Source organism: Pseudopodoces humilis, chromosome 5 (genome assembly GCF_049639895.1).
Source record: "Pseudopodoces humilis isolate 2021_Gansu_Grassland_sample_001 chromosome 5, ASM4963989v1, whole genome shotgun sequence".
Lineage (NCBI taxonomy): Eukaryota > Metazoa > Chordata > Aves > Passeriformes > Paridae > Pseudopodoces > Pseudopodoces humilis.
In genome coordinates this window covers 72,024,979-72,040,123 of record NC_142204.1, presented here as the reverse complement: position 1 = coordinate 72,040,123, position 15,145 = coordinate 72,024,979, and the positions used below count along the sequence as shown (strand labels likewise).

General features: G+C 36.7%; 1 long non-coding RNA gene across 2 annotated transcripts; it reads right to left on the bottom strand.

Moving 5' to 3' along the window:
- Positions 1-803: 803 nt before the first annotated feature.
- Positions 804-13,645, bottom strand: LOC106628730 (uncharacterized). Of its 2 annotated transcripts, none has more exons than XR_001332166.2 (5): positions 13,587-13,645; positions 6,856-6,998; positions 3,419-3,651; positions 2,519-2,617; positions 804-1,957 (listed from the first exon to the last, which is right to left on the bottom strand). It is a non-coding gene; the product is annotated as an uncharacterized LOC106628730 (long non-coding RNA). The 2 variants fall into 2 exon arrangements; XR_015772519.1 differs by having other exon boundaries at positions 804-1,650.
- Between the last annotated feature and the right edge of the window lie 1,500 nt (positions 13,646-15,145).

The window sequence follows — 15,145 nt, the reverse complement described above, 5'->3', positions numbered from 1 at the left end:
AGGAGGAGAGGGAACGGCCTCAGGATGGGCCAGGGGAGCCTCAGGGTGGGCAGCAGCAGGAATTTCCCCATGGAAAGGGTGGCCCTGGAAGTGTCCAGGGAGGTTTGGAGTGCCCATCCCTGAGGGTGTCCAAGGAAGGGCTGGAGGTGGCACCCAGTGCTCTGGGCTGGGGACATGGTGGGGTCAGTCACAGCTTGGACTGGATGATCTTGGAGGTGTTTTCCATCCCAAATGATCCTGGGAATGTGATTTAGGCCTTGTCAGGGACTCTGTTACACCCAGCAGAGTGGTGATGGCTGTCACTCACTGTCACCATTCTCAGCCCAAACATCCTGGCTGGACACCACAAGCTCCATGTCACAGCTCAGTGTCACTTGTGCTGCATTTCCTCCACGGGAGTTCAACACAGCCCTGGGGAAATCATGAAGCACCACCTTGAGAAGAGCTGTGCATCTCTCCCAGGCCTTTCCACCCCTCCAGCTTCCAGTTCCTTCCAGTTCCAGGTAACAGCCAATTATTGTCAAAGCAAGCCAATAAATCCTGTTTCTCCAGCCTAAAACTTTCCCTTTCTGAGGAGTTTTTGACCAGGGAAAATCATAACTGGTGGCATTGCTTGTCAGCCAGCTGCTGTCATTTGTAGCTTGCTGCAAACTCCATTGGGTTTGTTTTACCCACCCTAGAAAGCTAAGGGTAAAATTGATGTTTGGGGGGGAAAAATTAAATATATATATTTATTAGAAAGGTTTATTTAAGAGCAATTTGGTTGCAGAGGAAAACAGCCATGCAGCCATTTTGGCTATTATCTACAGTAACATGACAACACAGAAGCATTAAAGTAACACTTAAGAAAACGTGATACAAAAAAAAGAGGGAAAGGATAAGAGGAGAAAGATCTCACCACCCACAGGTCTCGTGGTGAGAATTGGTTGTTGCAATCTCACTGTCTGTTGCTCCAACTGGTGGTCACAGAGCGGATCCACCTGGGGATGAGGGGAAATCCCGAAGAGGTGTCGGGAGAAATGCACAGAACACGAAAATCTGGGTTTGTATTCACTCCAGGTGCCTCCCCTGGAGCGGGGAGTTCCATCACCCTGGATGATGGAATGTTGTGGGACACTTCGGGCCTCTTTGACACCTTCAGAGATGATGCAGCTGCCTTTTGTATCGGCACAGTTCAGTCCCTGTGACCCATGATGGCCCTTTATGGCCGAGGTGAACGCCTCGGGGCTAGCTGTGAATATCCCGATATTCCAGGGCAGGGGAATTATCCCAGCAGAGTTCCCTGGAGCAGGGACAAAGAGGCAGTGTCCTTGATAAAAAACTCCCTTATCAGTTTGTGGCCTTTGCACATCGTAACTCGCCCTTGATTGTTTGAGCTGGCAGCATCAATCTCTCTTCCAATATCCGGTTCTTCTTCCCAGATCTGGGATAATTGGATGAAAGTACCGCCTTTGTCTTATCCCAGCTTCAAAATCCAGCATTCCACTTGGAGGTGTTTGGGGAGGGGTGGCTCTGGTGGTCACAGCTGGACAGCAATTCCAGTTTGCCACAGTGGGCTAAAGCACTTTGATGATTTTAGCAATGTCTAAGCCACAAACCAGTCTCTCACAACATGTCGAGAAAGTCACCACGGGATGGAAAAGCTGGGAGCTGGAAAAGATCACCAAGTCCAACCATCAACCCAGCATCGTGATCTCAGGAAAATAACCATGGGATGGAAAAGATCACCAAGTCCAATAATGAACCCAGCACCGTGTTGTCAGGAAAATAATCACAGGATGGAAAAGCTCAGAGCTGGAAAATATCACCAAGTCCAACCATCAACCCAAAGTCCAGCCATGACCCCTGCACTGTGTTCCCAGGAAAATCACCACGGGATGGAAAAGATCACCAAGTCCAGCCATCAACCCAGCACTGTGTTCTCAGGAAAATCACCACAGGATGGAAAAACTTGGAGCTGGAAAAGATCACCAAGTCCAGCCATGAACCCAGTACCATGTTCCCAAGAAAATAACCACAGGATGAAAAGATCACCAAGTCCAGCCATCAACCCAGCACCGTGTTCTCAGGAAAATAATCACAAGATGGAAAACTTGGAGCTGGAAAAGATCACCAAGCCCACCCATGAACCCAGCACCGTGATCTCAGGAAAATAACCATGGGATGGAAAAGATCACCAAGTCCAATAATGAACCCAGCACTGGAAGATAACCATGGGATGAAAAACTTTGAGCTGGAAAAGGTCACCAAGCCCACCCATGACCCCTGCACTGTGTTCCCAGGAAAATCACCACGGGATGGAAAAGATCCCCAAGCTCACCCACGACCCCAGCACCGTGTTCACGGTGTCCCTCAGGAGGGACGCCCAGGCCGCTGGATTTCCTGTTTCCCCGCTAACCAGCCGAGCTGCCCTGCTCAGATGCTGCAGGATGTGGTTTGCAGCTCTGGTTTGTTCCGAGCTGTACACCTACATCTCCTCCTCATCCCTCTCTCGTGTTCTCGCTCCCCCAGCACCCACCAGGAAGTCTCTGGTCACAGCAGCTCGCAGCTATTTCCTCCAGTCATCACCCTTCTGGATCCAGACATCTCTTGCAACCTCTGTGTTCAGCATCTCCAGCTAAGAAATTAATTAAAAAACCAAAATATTTGATTTTTGTGTGATATATTTGCCACACAGTGCTATTAGGGATAGATGTTTCCAAGAGCTGAAGTAGGAACTGCTTATTGTGGTTAAGGATGGTTGAAAGTGAGCAAGGTCATTTTTATATCTGTGGTAAACTGGAGCTATAAGGATGTCAAAACTCCCAAGTTCCAGTATCTGAAATTTACTGGAATATTTATTAGTTTGATATTAATATTATTAATATTATTAGTAAATTACAATATTTATTGTATATAAATATATACAATATATTTGTTATATTATATAGAATTAATTATATAAATATATAAATATATAAATATTTATAAAAATATAACATATATTTATATATATTTTTATATTTATATATATAAATATATATTATATATATTTCTAAATATATTTATATATTTTTATTTATATAAAATCTATAAAGTACCTATTTTATATTAATATAAAATATAAAAATTAAATTAAATATAAAAATATAATATTAAAACTATTCAATTTCTAAAATATTAATAAAATTAATAAATCTTTTAATAAAATATTAAATATAATAATATTATTTGTTCCCTCTTACACAAAAATTATGATTTCAGCACGATGCCACTGGACACATCAGATGGTGACCAGTGAAGAGCAAAGATTTCAGTGGATCTGAAAAGTTGCCATTCACTTTTTTGACAGCAGATGAAAAAACCCTTCCCAACAACCCCAAAGTGAGAAATGAAACACTTCTTTTCCTTTTTCCCCCTCCCTCCTTTTTCCTTTTACCTCTCAGCTGAGTTTTGTGTGTAATTCCATATTTTGTGTGTAATTCCATCTCCTTGGTGGTAAATAAAGACATCTCTAAAGCAAAGTTTGGATTTCAAATGGTGGGATTTGCTTAAAAGTGTTGCAGGCTGTGCCATGACTTCCTGGTGAGTTCTGGGAATATTCAGGGAACTCCGGAGTTCTGCTTCTTTTAGGGCCTTCCCATCTCAACAGCCTCAAAACATGAAAGAATCCTGGGGAGAAAACACCTTGTTCCTTGATTTTTTAATTAATTTTTTTTTTTTGGCCACAAAAACTTTGTTAAAAAATATTTAATGATATTTAATTAAAAAATATTTAAATTTTTAAATTTTAATTTTAAATTTTTAATAATTTAAAAATATTTAATGATATTTAATGATTATTTTTAATTTTAAAATAAAATAGAGGCCTTTAAAATTGCTGTGTTCCTTAATTAAATAATAATTTTTTTTTTTTAATTAAATAATTAATAAATATATTCATTTCTCTGACCCAAGGAAAAAAAAATTACTTAAATAATTAATAAATATATTTATTTCTTTAACCCAAGAAAAAAATTTTACTTAAATAATTAATAAATGTATTAATTTCTTTAACCCAAGAAAAAAAAAATCTACTTAATTAATAAATATATTCATTTCTTTAACCCAAGAATTTGGTTGAATTTGGTTCTCGGATGGGCTTTTCTGGGGTGCAGGATTTAAGCTGAGTTCATGATGAATAAATCCTGCTCTGCCCAAATTTTATTTCTGTGAGAGGAATCTGCAATTTGGAGATGCCCATTTTTATGGCACTGGGGAAATTGTGGTGTTCTGTGTGTCAGGCGTTGCAGGGAGTTAAATTTTTGTAGTTTTGGGGTTTCCTGTGCTCTGTTGCCTCACGTTTCCTGCAGGAAGTTGTGCAGCAGAACCCTGCTGTTAAAAATACAGGAGATGTTTGGGTGTGTGTGGGTGGGGAGAGTCACAGGATTGTTCTGTGATGAGAGTGGTAGAGATAAAAATATAAGTAATATAAATTATAAAAATAAATTATAAGTGTATATAATTATATAAGTATAAAATAGAAATATAAATATATAAAATATATTATATATAAATATAAATTATAAATTATCACTTATTATATATTATATCTTCTATATTATATATTATATCTTCTATATTATATATTATATCTTCTATATTATCTATTATATATTATATATTATATTATAAGTTATAAATATAAATAATATAAAATGTAAGTATAAATATATAAAAAATAAATGTAAATATATAGTATAAATATAAGTGTAACTAGAGAAATATAAATTATAAAATATAAATATATATTATAAAATATAAATAATATAAATATAACTATAAACATATAAAACATAAATATATATTTAAGCATATAAAAATATAAATATAGAATATAGAGATACAAGTATAGATATAAAGATATAAATAATATAAATTATTTATATATATGATTTATAAATTATAATATAAATTATATAAGTTATACAATATAAATATAAAAATATAGATATAGATAAATATAAAGATAAATAGATATATAAATATAAATATAAATATACACAATTTGATAATAAATATTATTCACCCCATTTGGAATGAGGGTGTTTCACGCTTCTTCCTGTCCTTTCCCTTCCCTTCAGCCAGCATTTCTGGATTGCAGGGGTTTCTCCTTCCACATTATTTCTGGATTTCACAGGGATTTCACAGGGAATTTCTGGATGTGGAAGAAAGGCTTGGGAAGGGATCCTTTTGTCCCAGTTCACATTTGAGGAGCTGCCCTGGCTGTTCCCTCCCAGCTCCCGGGGAGGATGGAGAGCTGAGGACTCTCTACCTCTTAAAAGGAATCTCCATAACAAAGAGGTTCCCATGGAGAATTTTTAAAGGGGAACTTCCTTAAAAAAAAGAGTTTTTTAAAATATTGGCACTAAATCGTGTCAGCAGAGGGAAATAAAATCAAGTTTTCAGTGGTTATCTCCTCTATCCTTCACTCATTTTTCACTGTCCTCGCCTGGTGCCATTTCAAGAACATAAAAACCTCAATTTTACCATCTTCTAATAAATCTCTGCTTTGCAAACTTTCTGCATATTTTTTAAAAATGACTTAAGCTGGTTTTTTTCCCTCTCTTCTGCTTTTGTAGCTGCCATACAAAAGAGCAAAAGGAATGAAATTTTAGGACTGGCAGGAGTGGTTGTTGGGCAGGTTCCAGGACACCCGCAGGTACCAAAGTCTCCCAGTTCAACCACTGGGATGGGTTTGTTACACCCTGGTGTGTTCTCCACTGTGTAATTATCCAGTGCTTTCCTGGGAATATTCAGGGAATTCAGGAATTCTCCTTCTTTTAGGGCCTTCCCATCTCAACAGCCTCAAACCAAGAAAGAATCCTGGGCAGAAAACACCTTGTTCCTTGATTTTTTAATTTTTTTTTTTGTTTGGGCTGCAGATAATTTTGTTAAAAAAATATTTAATGAGTTTAAAATAAAATAGAGGCCTTTAAAATTGCTGTGTTCCTTTTAGGTTATTGCCACATGATTTCAGGAGAAACAATCAAAAGGAAGTTTTAAATTTAAATTTATTTATGATTTATATATATAATAAATATTATATTATATTGTATTATATTGTATTATATTGTATTGTATTATATTGTATTGTATTATATTGTGTTATATTATATTGTGTTATATTCTATTGTATTATATTGTGTTATATTATATTATATTATATTATATTATATTATATATAAATTTATTATAATTTAAAGTCTGATACATTCACAACTAAGCTATAGCAAACCAGATATTTATGTAAAAAAAAAAAAAGTGTCAGTATTTCTCTTCGAGCTGTAACTGGCACCAAAAGAGAGAAATGTGTAAGAAAAAGGAAATATTTAATGGAACCCATGGCTGCAGCAGATTCCTGGGAATGGCCACGATCCTGTGCCATGACTGAGGATCTTTGGTGGAAATTCTTGACCTAAATGTTCAAAAGTTCACCTACATTTAATGCTGAATTTTGGAGTATTTTTAAAATAGCTGAGAAGACAAGGATAGGCCAAGTGCTCCTACAATCCTACAGGAAATGTCAGCAGGGAAACGGCAGCACAAGGATAATTGAAGGAAGCAAAATTGCTTAAAGCTGTTTAGTACAAGCCGAAAATCACATTGAACTTCAAAATTGATTTTTTTTTTCTCACTCTCTCAGGATGATTCAAGTAGGTCACGCAGCTCCTGGGGGCACTTTTCCCACATCATTTAATAGGAAGTGCCTGTTCTGTGAAGGATGGAGATAATCAGCCTGGAATTAGAGTTTTCTGTGCAGGCTGAGATGTTAAATCAGAAGTTACAACAGCGATGTTGGAGTTAAAAGTTGTATCAGTGAAGCAATTAACTCACAGTAATTATTGCAGTTGGGCTTTGCTGGAGGTTCCTCGGTGCTGACGTGGCCAACACACCCAAAAGAGGCTTTAAATGTGGATTATCTCACCTTGCTTTCCACTTTTAGAGCAAAAAGCTGAGCTGCTCGTGATGGGATCTCCCTAGGGATAAAAAGGAGATGGGAAACAGGAATGTTAATTATGGACACTCCCAAAAAACTCGGATGTTTCTTTGCCACATTTGTGGCAAACTAAAATTCCTTAATTCCGTAAATGAAGTCATTCCTGAAAAAAATCAATTTGCTTTTTTAAGGCTTTTTTTAATTTTTTTTTTAAATTTCTTTTTAGTACAAAAAGGAAAGGTTTGTAGAATAAAGAAATAAGTTTAAAAAAATAAAATAAATTAAGAAAAATAAATAAAATTAAAAAAAATAAATAAAAGTTTGTAGAATAAATATTTTAATTATATAACAATACATTCATTATAATGAATGTTATGTATAAGGTTAGACTATAGTTTTATAATTATAAATATAGTAATATAATATAATAATATATTATAATATAATACAAATATAATAATATAATATAACAAATGTAATAATATAGCAAATATAGTTTTATTTTTGTTATTGATGAAATTTAGAAATAGTGGTATAATACACATATATGTTAGGCTATAACATGATATTAAAGCACAATTTTATATAATTTTATAATGTTTATATAACCCAGAGACTGAAAAGACAGTCAGAGACCCTCCTGCCTTCTTAAAATTATCTTGTCCTCCAATATCTCCAAGAGAAGGATTTATTTCACCCATTATCAGAGGATATAAAACCCAGCAGCGCCAAGAAGATTGATCTATTGGGAAGGAGGAAAGGTAAAAACTAAACAAAGGAGCATAAAAACTTAAAAAGAATGCCTGAATATGTCTGAGAATTTATGGATATGTAATAGGGTTCTGTTTTTAAGGGACAATCCTTTGCTAGTAAGGTGAATGCAGAGACACCCGGCGGTATCTCTATATTTTACTTTATTTTTATCTCCTAATTGTCTTTTTATTAAACTTTAAAATTCTATATAAAAATATTTGAACCCTGTTTTTCACACAGGGAACACCCAGGGAAAAAGGTGTCTTCTGCTGGCTTGTACTGGAGCTTTCCAAGCTCTTGGTCTTACTCCAGTTGCAACCACAGAGTTTGGCATGGAGTCCAACTCCTCTCAAATGACACGGCCCGAGATGGGTCCTGGAAATCATCTGTCACTTCTTGGCTCCTGAGATACTTTATCAGGAAGAAATTCCTGAAATTAAATACAATATTTGAGGGAGTACCTCATAATTACAGTTTGCCCTTTGGGAACTGTCCGAGGAGTAGCTGTGTTTTCTTAGAAATCTGTGGTTTTATCAATTCTGTTATCAATTTCTTTTATCAATTCCTCCTCCTTTTCCACTCCCATCACCTGAAAAGCAGAAAGAAGTTTCAACTTCCTTAGCTTCCAAAGCTGACCTTTAAAGGTGCAGAACTTAATATATATATATATAAAAAAACAGGTGATTGGGAATACCATAATCATAAAGTCACCCCAGGACAGATTTTACAGCACTGGGTGCACAGCCAGAATTAGAGGCACACTTGGTAATTATAACTCTTCTTATATACATTTTATTGCATTGATTAAATGTATAACAATGAAGATTATACATATTCAAACTTTTTTTTTTTGAGTTCTTTTATGTGTTTCTGGGAATTCTTTAGCTTGGTTTGGCTCATGACCTGTCATGCAAAAGTGTAGATTTGATTTTTGAGAGTCGCTATTTCTTCACAACGACAAATGAGGAGTTACTGATAATCAAATGCTCAGTGGCAGAAGCTTTCACATCATCTTTTTCAATGTTATTTGTGTGGTTCTTTTAGTGTTGTCTAATCATACAGATTTTTTTAACTGTAATAGTTTTAACTATTTCCACAAATTTGAGTTATTCTCACTATTGTCAGCTACAAAAGCAAAGGCATCAGCTACTTCTGCAAAAAGTTACAATGCACAACACAGTTTTTATTTAATAATTTGTAATTTTCATAATATTTTTATATAATTAAATTTACTATAAATATAAAATATATTTATATGCTTATATATTTTTATATATTTATAAGATATAAATATAATATAATAATAATTAAATATTTTATAACATTTATAGTTTAGGCTTTTGCCTAAACCTTTCCCTCTTCCCAATAGATCAATCTTCTTGGCGCTGCTGGGTTTTATATCCTCTGATAACGGATGAAATAAATCCTTCTCTTGGAGATCTTGGAGGAAAAGATAATTTTAAGAATGCAGGGGGGTCTCTGACTGTCTTTTCAGTCTCTGGGTTATATAAACATTATAAAATTATATAAAATTGTGCTTTAATATCATGTTATAGCCTAACATATATGTGTATTATACCACTATTTCTAAATTTCATCAATAACAAAAATAAAACTGTATTAGTAATTATATTTATTATATTATATTATTATATTTATGTTATATTATTATATTAATATTATATTATTATATTATTATATCATTACATTTATAGTTATAAAACTATATTCTAACCTTATACATAACATTCATTATAATGAATATATTATTATATAATTAAAATATTTATTCTACAAACATTTTTATTTATTTACTTTATTGATTTATTTTTATTTGTTTTTCTTAATTTATTTTATTTTTTTTTAAATTTATTTATTTATTCTACAAACCTTTCCTTTTCGTACTAAAAAGAAATTCTAAAAAAAATTTTAAAAAAAGCCTTAAAAAAGCAAATTGATTTTTTTCAGGAATGACTTAATTTAAGGAATTAAGGAATTTTAGTTTGCCACAAATGTGGCAAAGAAACATCCGAGTTTTTTGGGAGTGTCCATAATTAACATTCCTGTTTCCCATCTCCTTTTTATCCCTAGGGAGATCCCATCACGAGCAGCTCAGCTTTTTGCTCCAAAAGTGGAAAGCAAGGTGAGATAATCCACATTTAAAGCCTCTTTTGGGTGTGTTGGCCACATCAGCACCGAGGAACCTCCAGCAAAGCCCAACTGCAATAATTACTGTGAGTTAATTGCTTCACTGATACAACTTTTAACTCCAACATCGGTGTTGTCATCACACTAATATATATATATATATATAATCTACATGGGGCTAGGACTTCCAGCTCTTACACTGGCAGCTGATATTTTGATTTTCTCCCCTAGAACCACAGCTGGGGTCTCTCAGAATGGTTCAGCAGGTGTTAAAAGTTCTTTCCTACAAGCTTCTTCAGGAGAGGAGATGGAAGGAGATGTCTGTGGGATTCACACTGGTGATGTCCCCGGTGTCCCTTGGCACGTCCCGGGCTCCTCCAGCTCTCAGGTGGCTCCAGGACTTTTCCAATTCCCATGGAATTCACGTGAGCTCACCTGGACACACCGATCTTCCATGAGGTGAGAATTGTTATATCCCCGTTCCCTTAAAATTCCAGCTCTTTAGGTAACAAAACTCACTACTTCCACCCTTTTAATATTTAATTTTATATTTAATTTTATATTTAATTTCATATTTATTTAATATTTATTTAATATTTATTTTAATGTTTAATTTAATATTTAATTTAATAATATTTAATTTAATATTGTTGCACGTTTAAAACCTGTTATTCCCGTTGCTTTCCTCCCTTCCTCAGGCTGCTGCCCTTTCATCAGCACAAGGTGACAATTAACACCTCCAACCTGCAGTTTTCCTTCTCAAACTTTGGATCTTCCCCAACTCTGAACATCTGCATCAGTGCTGGGATCAGTCACCTCGATCAGCACAGCAAGGGCAGCTCAGGGTGGGATTCCTCTGCAGAAATGTGTGCAGGGACTTCGAGCAGTGTGAATATCTTGTTTAGGTACAGGATTATCGGTGAGATCAATCTCTGATCAATCTCTGATCAATCTTTGATTTGAGATCTTGCTGAGAAAGCAAATTAAACCTTAGCCTGGCTGCAGAAATGTAAGCTCCTCACACGGGAAATCAGCATTCAAATTCCCTCAGGAATCTGGGCTAAAGGCCACGGAAAGGGGTGTGAGGAAACTGGGAAAACTCAGTGATTCTGGTGTGTTGGATAAAGGGTAAAACAGAGTGGGTATATTAAATACATTCACTGGTTTTAATACAGTATAATTTATCAGCTTTTGTGGCCAAAGTCCTGGCCCTGAGTAGCTCATATATATATATATATATATATATATATTTGTGTGATGAACATATATTATAGTTTAGGCTTTTGCAAAATATTAAATAGAAACTATGTGTTGTGCATTGTAACTTTTTGCAGAAGTAGCTGATGCCTTTGCTTTTGTAGCTGACAATAGAGAATAACTCAAATTTGTGGAAATAGTTAAAACTATTACAGTTAAAAAAATCTGTATGATTAGACAGCACTAGAAGAACCACACAAATAACATTGAAAAAGAAGATGTGAAAGCTTCTGCCACTGAGCATTTGATTATCAGTAACTCCTCATTTGTCGTTGTGAAGAAATAGCGACTCTCAAAAATCAAATTACACTTTTGCATGACAGGTCATGAGCCAAACCAAGCTAAAGAATTCCCAGAAACACATAAAAGAACTAAAAAAAAAAAGTTTGAATATGTATAATCTTCATTAATAGACATTTAATCAATGCAATAAAATGTATATAAGAAGAGTTATAGTTAACCAGAGTGCCTCTAGCTCTGGATAGGCACCCAGCGCTGTAAAAGTCCTTTTTTATCCCTTATGAAACTTTTAAAATTTTAAAGAGTAAGACTCATTTCTCACACTCCAGGACTGGGATTATCAGGTGCTCCAGCAGCCACCAAGATGGAAATGAGCCTGACTGGAGTCAGGCAACGCCTGTTTTAAAAACTGACTGAAAAAAAATCCTCTCTGGTGTGAAAACCCAGCTTGGTGCAAGATGTGGGGATGGGAGGGCACAACCAAAGAGCTCCCAGCTCGTTTTCACCTTCCTCAGTCTGATCTTTGTCTCCCCGTTAATTGTACAGGAGATGCTTGGAGTTCCCAAATCATTCTGAGACCAAACTATATCCACGTTTATATAAATATATTTGAAAATAAGAAGTGAAAACAAGCTGGAAATGTCTGAGGAGTGCCTGCAAAGGGACTACATGTAAGGATCTAAACTGGAGAGAGGGAATACTCGAATGAAAGACCAGAAATCTGTGTTTGTGGAGCCCTGACAGGCACTGGGAGATGCTGCAGGAATCCAAAATCCCCCCCAGCAGCAGCTCTCCAGAGCAACGACGGATTTTGGGGACTACAGTCTCTAACACTACAGGAATCACTCCCAAATTCAACCTTGGTTTTGGCTGGCTCCAGAGAAGCCGTGGAAGGAAGAGCCTGGCCCAGGCCACTTAAAACAAACCCACTTTTGCACCAAAATTCCCCGTGGATGTAGGGGAAAACCATCCTGGTTCTCCATGAGCCGCGAAAAGACGGCTCAGTGCAGGCTCCTGACAAATCCCTGCAAGGGATTTGCAAGGACACACCTCAGGGAAAGCAGTGGATGCCATTTTCCTTTTTAATCTGGAAAAGGGGGAGAGAAGAAAAAGGCTGAGGAGCTGCAGTGTTCTTCCCCCTCCCACCTGTGTGGTGAATGTTTGGAAAATGCTGTTTGTGGTCTCTCAAAGTCAGTGGTTTTTTTCCCAGGTTGTCCCAGAGGTTGCAGACTCCGCATCCCTGACAGTGTCCAAGGCCAGCTTGGAGGAATCTGGGATAATGGAAGGTGTCTCTGCCAGTGGCAGGGGGTGGGTGATCCCAAAATTCCCTAAATTCCCTTCCAAGCCAGCCCATTCCAGGATTCTGTGATTTTTCTGTGATTTCCCCTTCCCAGACCCAGGAATGGGGACATTTAAACCTTTCCCCAAGGTGGTGCATCATTGCTCCTCCCCAGGCTTTCCCTGAAGACTGAATTTGGCATTTCCTGACCAGCATTCCCATCTGCATTCCCAGTTAAGTCTTTTCCCAACCTTTTCACGCAGGATTATGTCCCAGAACAGCCTGGATTTCCAGGGAGGTGTGTGCTGTGCTGGTGCTCAGTTTTCCAGAGAAAAAGGGTTGCTTTGTTCCCACTGGGAAATGAAGCCGCTGGATAATTTCCAATCCATCCCAAATGAACATCCACGCTGTTCCTGAGTGCCCCCAGCTCCTCACAGAGGTGAGGAATAAAAGAGTAATAAATATAATATTATAAATAATAAAAGAGACCACAGCGTGCCAGCACTCAGCAGCCAGCAAAACCCAGGGATTTTGGGCATTTTCACAATCCCATGTCTGGATCAGCCCATTCCAAACTCAACAGCAACACGTGGAAATATTGGAAATATCCACCTGGGTGGGATATCCTGACACCCACCCCGCTCCCCGAGGCAGGAGCAGCTGCACCTGCAGCATTCCCAAGCCCTGCTTTGTCCAACCTGTTCCTAAAAACCTCAAACTCCGGTGTCCCGAGGCCCTTCTGGACCTGGCTGGAATTTCCCTGTGGGGAATTTACCCCTGTGGGATTTTCCTGCTGGCTCACCTGAATCCACCTTTCTCCAGGACCTTCCTCCAAGGATATTCTTGTGGGGTGATTAATTTAAAGCCCAATTTTTTGAATTTTTTGATGCTGCAGACCCCCAGCACTGAGCACAGAATAAACACAAATTCTCCTTTAATGAAGGGAAATACCTGAAAATATTTTGCTTTCCAGGCTGCTCATAAATAACTTCTGGGGACTCTTCTCTTGCCTGTTCCCATTGTGTTTTCCACATCATTCCTAAGGAAAAACAAATCCAACAGCTTCAGGGAATCAAGTTCTGCCTCAAAACTCAAAAAACCCCACAGATTTACAGCAATTTTTATTATTTCCCTCAGCTCCTTTCCCCTCTGTGTTTTAAATCCTTCTCTGTTTTTCAGCTCCCTAAAGCATGGAATTGTTTACATTGGAAAAGGCCTTTCATATCCTTAAGTCCCAATGACAGCCTCGGGACAGCCAGAGGTGAATTGTGAATTCCACAGAAAATGGGGGGAAATAAAATTTTAAATGGATCTTTCCACAAAAATGGGGGGAAAAAAGACAATTTTAAGACTGGTTCTCCCACAAAAACAAAAGGGGGGAAATTCCCTTTTGTGCTGCATCTTAGAAAAAAAATATATTAAAAAAAAAATGTTTTGAACTGTATTTTTTCCACCAAAAAAATAAGGGAAACATTTCCATTTTGAACTGGCTTTTTTCCATGATTTCCACTTTAAAATGGATTTTCCCACCAAAACAATGAAAGAAAAATCCATTCTAAATATGATTTTTTTTCCACAAAAAAACCCCCACCAAAACTATTTTAAACAGGCTTTTCCCTTTTCAAAATTTCTATTTTAAAAGACATGTTCCAGCAATTTCCATTTTAAACTGGATTTTCTCACCAAAAATATGGCAAAAAAAATATATTTCAAACTGTTTTTTCTGCAATTTCCACCTTAAACTGGATTTTCCCGCCAAAAATATGGCAAAAAAACCCCCCAACAATTATTTTAAACTGATTTTCCCCCAACTTCCATTTTAAACTGGATTTTCTAACCAAAAATATGGCCAAAAAAAAAAAAATCTATTTTAAACTGACTTTTCCACAACTTCCATTTTAAACTGGATTTTCTCACCAAAATTATGGGGAAAATATATACATATACATACATACATACATATATAATCTGATTTTTCCACAGCTTACATTTTACACTGGATTGTCTCAACAAAAATATGGAATATATAGAGATATTTATTTATTTATTTAAACTGATTTTTCCACAACTTCCATTTTACACTGGATAGTCTCAACAAAAATATGGAATATATAGATATATTTATTTATTTATTTTAACTGATTTTTCCGCAACTTCCATTTTACACTGGATTTTTCTACCAAAAATATGGCCAAAAATAGATATATTTTAAATCGATTTTTCCGCAACTTCCATTTTACACTGGATTTTTCCACAAAACAAAACAACAAAAAAATATAATTAAAAGTCAATTTTAAACCGCTTTTCCCTCGATTTCCACGCTAATCCAGGTTTTTGCAGCGCTGCCCTCAGAGCCCCCGAGGCGGGAACGGCCGCGACCTTCCCAACATGGCGCCGCCCCCTCGCGCCCCCCGCGCCCCCCCAACATGGCGCCTCCCCCGCCCGACCTCCTGCTCATGGCCGCCCCCGCCGCCCTCGCCCTCCTCAAGATGGCGGCGGCGCGGCGCTAT